At 41.6% G+C, this 7873-nt stretch overlaps 2 long non-coding RNA genes across 2 annotated transcripts in view; one reads left to right on the forward strand and one right to left on the reverse strand.

Annotated features, from left to right (window-relative positions):
* Nucleotides 1-1269, forward strand: part of LOC125897785 (uncharacterized) — a 181063-nt gene extending 179794 nt beyond the window's left edge. The window contains exon 3 of the long non-coding RNA XR_007450522.1: nucleotides 1215-1269. This is a non-coding gene — a long non-coding RNA (uncharacterized LOC125897785). The remainder of the gene's footprint in view (nucleotides 1-1214) is intronic.
* An 839-nt stretch (nucleotides 1270-2108) lies between these two features.
* LOC125897784 (uncharacterized) lies at nucleotides 2109-7680 on the reverse strand. The gene is made up of 3 exons (XR_007450521.1): nucleotides 6286-7680; nucleotides 3716-4097; nucleotides 2109-2194 (listed from the first exon to the last, which is right to left on the reverse strand). It is a non-coding gene; the product is annotated as an uncharacterized LOC125897784 (long non-coding RNA).
* Nucleotides 7681-7873: the final 193 nt, after the last annotated feature.

The following is a 7873-nucleotide window of genomic DNA, read 5'->3' on the forward strand; positions in this document are numbered from 1 at the left end:
GACATAATCCAAAACGCAATGCAAAAATCACATTCACTTTCTCTTCCGGGAACCAGCGCGATGCTAAACTTCCGGGTTTTGACGTCAGCCCTGGCACACTCTATTGACCTATGGCAAAGTCCCGCCCTCAAACACAATGAGCCAATCACAGTGCGTATAGCCATTCCCATACACTGGGACATTCTCTGCCTGGACGTCCATTGAAATGCATTACAGAAAGTCAGTTTGTTGGGTTTTATGAGCTTTTTCTGAGATTTGAAGTTTAAAAATGGTCAAACGGTGTGCATGGGGTACATGCAACTCTGACACAAGGTATCCTGAGAGGCTGGGCGACCAGGTGTATTTTTACACTTTAAACCACATCTCAAGTGAGAAAAGTGTCTCCTTTGGATAAAGTTGTGTGGTAACGTTAGACCACAACATCAACTCAACGTGAATAAGATTAACAATGATGTCTACATCTGTTCTAAGGTAAGTCAACATTGTGTTTGAGGCAACATATTGTCACTTTGCTGGAAAGAAATATAAAGTTATCTTTAACATCTCTAGCTAACGTTAGCTAAAGTTAGCCTAACGTTAGCTCCTAGCTGCGTTGTTCATCATGTCACCTTGTTTGCTGGGAGTTCATTAGCCTATTTTGTTCTAGTTTTGTACTTTGGTGATGGTACATCATTGTTAGCTGTTGTCCAAAGGGCTCTAGTTAAGCTAACGTTAACTTCTGGAGCTTAGCTTCATTAACTTATCTGTAATGGCAGAGATAACAAAGGTTGGCAAACGTTATGCTGAATGATTCAGTGTAAATACTGTAGCACCAAACTAACGGAGAGACACTCTTGGTAAAGATGGTAAAAAGGCCGTTATCCTTTTCTCATATTCTGAGCCAAAAACCTTAACTTCAGTGGCACTTTAACTTGTTGTCTTTGATGGTGACGGCAACCAGATGCGGTTCACAAGCGTACACTGTGACCTGTAAATGTTGGCTTGTAATTTAAGCTTTTCATCGACCTTCTCAACAATAAAATGATGAATATATTCCTCCAATGTGTAGTTTAGGCCCTTTTGGTTACTTCTCAATGACATCTGATCGTTATGTCTCCAAAAATCATCAGTTGCCTCCTGTGAAATGCCGTGTACTGTGACACCTGCCATAGCGCCGGGCACTGAATGTTGATAGTTTGTCCAGGTGAGTGGAGGGGGGCGTGGCTTAGCCATAGGTCAATTCATGATCTTGAATCAATCAGTTATGCTTTCACATGAATAAAATGGTGCTGGACGACTTCATTGTACATTTTGCTCTCATGCAGCTGAGCTCGCAGCCCAGTCACCAGAGTAAATGTTGGTATTGTGTACTTCCAATATCATCCACCTGCAGAGCCAGAGAGCCGCCATTTTAGACCTGCGCATGTGCGAGCTTGAGGCGGCGGGGTATCTGTCAATCATGTTTAAATGTGGCCAATGGGAGGCTCACAATCGCCTGTCAGTCAAACACTTAAAAGTTTTTAATTCAACCAATCACTACACAGTAATGGGAGTAGTCAACATTTCAACTAGCTAGCCATGTTAGCACTAGCTAATGTCTGCGTATCAACTCCCTGATCATAATAGACTATAATAACTTAAACCACTGCTCATATTAGAGAGACCACAAGACAGCATGTTCATTGTTTAAATTATAGCACAATTAACCAACAATGAATCATAGTTGTTTGTTTCAGGCTGCCAGCATTAGTTAGCACAGCTAGCACGCTAGCTAGTTAGCTGAAAAGTTGTCAATTTCCATTTCATATGTTGAAAAAAACAGCTGCTATTAGTATAGTATAGTATAGTATAGTATAGTATTTGTAAATACTATTGTTTAAATTTCTTATATTTTCATGTATCTTTCCTCTCTTGCAAGGAGCACCTGCAACACAACAATTTCCCCTCGGGATCAATAAAGTATTTCTGATTCTGATTGCTGTCTGTTGATACTTTGTCAAGGGTTGATGTTAGAATGGATGGTCTGGAGGAACAGGTCAGCCTATCCGGAGGGCAGGAGCACGAAACCCCTGGGGCAAAAAATGACACAGTCCACAGCTCCACACCTGGGAGTGGGACACTGGACACTGGTCCCGTCACCTCCCTCTGGTTCTTCTAGCGGAGGAGCAGATCACAGCCTGGGTCAGCAGGGTTTGTCATACTCGATGTGTTGGCACTATCCAGACAGGAAACAGGTCATTCAAACAGGATATATATCCGGTAACAGTCGTGCCGCTCGGTTGGAAACAGAGGACCTCGTGCGTAAAGTGTCAAACACATGGATGGCTCCTGTAATTTGAGCCCATGTTGTGTTTAAAGATGTTTCAGGATATAAACAGTCTGCTCATTGGTTGCTGCAGATGACAAGATATAAATCTCATGTAAAGGCTTTTAATGTTTTAACACATCTCTATATAGCAGGCTCAGAAACAGAATGTTTGTTAATGAGGACTATAACTCAGTAAACTGGGTTTTAGTGACATTAGATGACCTTTTGTTATTGTTTTGGCCATTTTCAGCCTGTTACACAGCACAGTCTGACAGGCTGCAATAATAAGAAGTGCTCTCACTCCCTCTACAGCCCACACTTCTACATGTTTCTGTATCATCAGTATCATATCATTATATCTGGCTGACACAATTCAAGAAGCATTTTAATTGGCCAAACTATAAAGAACTATTTTACACATTGAGAAAGGTTTTTTTTCCCCAGCAAAACAAAAAGGTGCAGCAAGCGTTCAGTGGCATTTGATTTAAAAATAAATAAATAAGAGTGTGGCGCGCCTCATGTTTTGCAACCAACAAAACACTTTCTGTGTGATCGGGGTCGACGTCTGCTGAAGTCTGCAGAATGTCCGCTTCAGGCCTCTTGTCGACTGGATGAATTTTGGATTTGGAGCATCAGCACTTCCCGGGAACGTGCTCGCAAAGTCTGCAAGTGCAGTGAAGTCTGGACATTTAGATTGAGCCATGGCTCAAAATATGTGGATTTTGCGGCACAATCCCAGCTGAACGTCCACAGACAGCTCATGTGTCACTTACTGATTCTTATGAAACGTACAAATATTCTATCTTACTCAGTTTATGTTCTTGAATTAATATTCAGTGCTTCATTTCTCTAATTGCGTAGTTTGTGCTCTTGATTAGTTTATTAGCATTTATTGATTTGATCACTTATGCTCTCCGATTATAAATTCATCATCTCAAATGACCTTATGCGTTTTCTTTTAAATATTTCAGCTTTGTTCCCCTGTGTCAGGTGATTCCGCTCACAATCAAATCAGGTGGATGGAAACACCCCAAACATCTGCTTCATCTGACGATGAAACCTGGACAACGCTGCAGCTGAGAGGACAGGAAGTGTCGTTCAGCAGCACCATGTTTCTCCAGAACAGACCCAACAGGCTGCACCACAGATAGAGTCAATAATAATAATAATAGATTTTTTTAAGTGTCAGTGAGCCGCTGTGGCTGACCGCATAGAACCAGAGTTACAAACTGTAACCATCATGTTATTCTGAGTCACACACAGTTTCTCTTCAGTACTTTTTATTATTTAACACCTGATTTAAACGACTGCATACAATTATCTATCTGTGGCTGAGTTCACTGAAACAACAGCTGCTGATTTACAGACACAAAAAACAACAACTGACTGGATAAGACAATATGAACTGTAGGCGGTGCGTTCACTGACCTGTCAGCTGCTCTGGAAACCTGCCACAGAGTGTGAGATGTTTCACCACCAAGTGGCAGCACAGAGCCGCCTGGAAACAAAAGCAGACTGAGGAGAGGAAACATTTGGTCTGTCGAGGGTCAAACTCAGCTGCTGATTCTCCCTTAAAATGACCGTTAAAATATTTCAGCAGTGTAAACAAGGAACCTGAAACTGAACATTCAGTTAACAGCAGGTGTGTGTGGCCCTTCAAAATAAAGGTCATGGTGACACTTTTCAACATACTTGTCACAAGTGAAAACACAACATCACTCAGGAGGTCACAAGTCAAGACCAGCGAGTCCTGAGTGAAGACAGCAAGGCTCAAGTCGAGTCCCAAGTTAAAGCTGGGGTCAGCAGAAATCTGTTAAAGGCAAAAGAAACAACAGAATTAAAATAGAATTATCTCTTCGTGGTTTTATGCCTCCTAAACTGAGCCAAGCCAGTTTACATCCACATCTGTCAGACTCATGTGGAGCCGGGACGATGGAGACGATGCTTCATATGTTGCTGTAAAGCTACAAAGTCTAAAAGATGGACGCTTCACACACTGGACAGAAAAGTGTCTCATGCAGAACATGATGATGTCACAGTGAAGTTGTCCTTTCACCTTTTGGATATAAAATGTGTTAAGATTCATCTGAATGAATGAATGAATGAATACTTGAGTTATGGCAAAAACATGTTTTGTGACTTAAATGACCACAGAAAGACAGTTGAGACATGAAGTAAGAGATCAAAGGAATAAAGCGTGCAGTGTGACGACCCTCTCATCAACAGCCGGCTCAGGCTTGTGTTTTTGGATAAGAACAAATATCTGTAATAACAGAACAAGAGCTCGCAGGTGGTCAGTGTTTTCCGCCATCTTGCTGCTGCTGTTCTTCATGTGGCGCCGTCCAATGGTTCTGACCAAACTGGTGGAAACGTGGGCTGGTTCTACAGAGAGCGTCGGCCGAGGTTCAAAGAATCCTGAGTGACTGATTCAAGAGGCTACTCGCTAACGTTAGCTATAGACACATGAACATGTAGCCGCAGCAGTGAGGCATTCGCTCCTGTTAGCAAGAGGCTAAACTATTAGCGACATTTTCCCTCCATCTTTTAAAAACACTTTGCTGATACTGACACGTCTTTTATTTATTGTCAGACTCTGTTTCAGACTCTGATCAGTCTGACTTCCTGTTTTAGGTTTGCTCTGCGGTGTCGTCCGTTATTAAAGGGAAATTTCGGTTTATTTCAACCTGTCTCCTGTTGTCCTAAATTTGTTTCAAGTGACTAGTGACATAAAAATAATAGTTAGCATGTTAGCCGTTAGCCTAGATACAGCTGGGGCGCATAGTAGCGTCAGACCTGTTAAAATGTAAGTGAACGGGCAACCTTCAAGTGCAAAGTTAGTCCACTAAACAAGCTTTTTTTCCACAAAGACCGCCTCATATCGTTAGGATAAATGTCAGAGAACATATAGAAAACGACATGTAAACGTGTTGTCTTACCTTACCGGTGTGCTGCCATGTTTGTTTACCATCTAGCTCTGCTTTCCAAAGCGCGGCAGAAATCTCGCGAGAACAAGCAGCAACAGCTGGAAGGCAGAACCGGACAGTAGCCTGAAATGTTCATTCATTTATTTTATGAAAGAGTTTGATGGCCGCCCTTATTTATTTGAGCCAGAATACACTGATGAAGAGCTTCGTGAAATTGAAGAACGGAGGAGGAGAGAGAGAGGTGCAACAGGTAGAGGACGAGAGAGGAGGAATGGCTGCTGCAAGGCTGCGTAGCTCTGGAGATTGGTGGAATTTCGCGATATTTCTGCCGCGCTTTGGAAAGCAGAGCTAGATGGTAAACAAACATGGCAGCACACCGGTAAGGTAAGACAACACGTTTACATGTGGTTTTCTACATGTTCTCTGACATTTATCCTAACGATATGAGGCGGTCTTTGTGGAAAAAAAGCTTGTTTAGTGGACTAACTTTGCACTTGAAGGTTGCCCGTTCACTTACGTTTTAACAGGTCTGACGCTACTATGCGTCCCGGCTGTATCTAGGCTAACGGCTAACATGCTAACTATTATTTTTATGTCACTAGTCACTTGAAACAAATTTAGGACGATAGGAGACAGGTTGAAATAAACCAAAATTTCTCTTTAATGTTGGAACTTTCTCTGCAGGATCGTCCTCTGAATCAGACTTTCACCATCTGAACGGTGTATCTGTACAACAGCCAATAGGAACGCCCGTCTCTCTGAAATGATCTGTGATTGGGCAAACTTTCCTCAAACTAGAGGAGGAGCTGACGTCTGGTTTTCTCTCAGAGCACTTGAGCTACAATATGATCAAAGGTTATTATGGGATTTTTGTCTCAATGACACCAAAATAAAAGCTGCTTTAAACTTCAAGAAGGAAACAGATCAGTTAAATATAATAAAATGTCTGAGATGTTTGTGTCTCTGCAGACGTGTGAAATGTTTCCACACAGATTTGTGACTTCTGAAGGTGTGTTGTCGACAGTTGTCTGTTGCGTAACTTTCTGGTCACATTTCCTGTCATATTACTTTTACCTTATAAGGTTTCCTCCTGTCTTCCTGTTGGCTCGGCTCCTCCCCTCCAACCACGTCCTGTGTCTCTGCTCCGAGGACAAACCGCCTATGCTGATTGGTCAGATGATGATCTGAGATAGACCTAAGAGAAGAGGAGGATTTTAACGTTTTGAAATGAACACCTGTTTCTGTTTATGTGTGAGAATCTTAAACACTGAGCGGATGCTGCTGCAGAAACAAAAGTCCTGCGCTCACAGAGAAAACAGTGGTTATTATTGCGGTATGTTCGTTTGTGCTCCGCCCTGGAGTTTGTTACTTTCTGATTTTCTCCTTATGCAACCAGAGTCAGGCTGGGTTTGGGGCAGAAGTGAAGAAACACAAAAGCAGAAATGAAAGTTGAAATTTTCTCCACTCGAGTGACTCAACTTCCCCTCAGAGGAGACGGAGACGCTGCAGAGCAACGACAGGCTGCAGGTTCCTCTTCACCCGAATTATCACTACATCTGAAACACACATAAAACTGCTCATGAGTGAGACCACCTACACACGCACAAAGAGGGGTGGACAAAATAACAGAAACACCTGCACTGTGCGATTAAAACTCATGACGACTGTGGTCAAACTGAGACGTTTCATTCTAACTTTATCGGTCAGTTCTGGAGGCGACCTTGAGCTCAGCAAGTCGGGTGTCCGCCTCATGTTGGCTGAAGCGGGATTTATACTTGTGCAGAAGAGCCTACGCTGCTGTCAACATTTGTACTTGTGTGGTGGTGTGTCTGTGTCGCTCTGCAGTTACACCTCCAAAACACTAGTCGACAGCAGGGTTTCTGTGAAGTGCTGTAAAGTTTAGTTGATTCAAACACACATTAAACACACATTAAACATGGCTTAATAGAGACAGTTTCAAACACAAATCAGCTTCACTATAACTCGCAGCATTCACAGACAAACACTTGTCTTTATCTGGACACATTTTCCCCACAAATACAACATGCTAACGTTATTAGCACAAGCCTATGGCATTTTACATTGTATAAATTAGCCTAGCAGCTAGCAGACTTTTCCTCCTCTAATATGAACAACAGCAACATTTAACAAAGGTAACGTTACAAAATTCGGCTTCATTACAACTCACAAGATTCACTGACACTTTATCCAAACAAATACAACATGCTAACGTGACCTGCAGAAAAGGGCGCTGGCTGGAACTGAACCTACAGCCGCTGTTTCAAGGACACCGCCCGCTCCACCCACTGAGCGACAAAGTGCCCCATATTTCCCATAATTAAACACATCGCTGACGATGACTTCACTGACTGTCCAGCAGGTTTCAGGTTGATATCTTTGTTTTATTTCCATGAAAACCAACCTGCAACATACGTATGTCAATAAATAAATATACAAATAAATACAGGAATAAATGAAAAAATAAATAGATAAATGTAGATAAAACAGAAATTAAATGAATACATAAATAAATAAATGTATAAATATATAAAAACAGAAAAAATATGTAGATAAATAAATGTACAAATAAATATAGGAATAAATAAATGAATAAATAGATAAATGTAGATAAAACCAGAAATTAAATGAATATGTAAATAAA

The sequence above is a fragment of the Epinephelus fuscoguttatus genome, linkage group LG12 (assembly GCF_011397635.1).
Source record: "Epinephelus fuscoguttatus linkage group LG12, E.fuscoguttatus.final_Chr_v1".
Lineage (NCBI taxonomy): Eukaryota > Metazoa > Chordata > Actinopteri > Perciformes > Serranidae > Epinephelus > Epinephelus fuscoguttatus.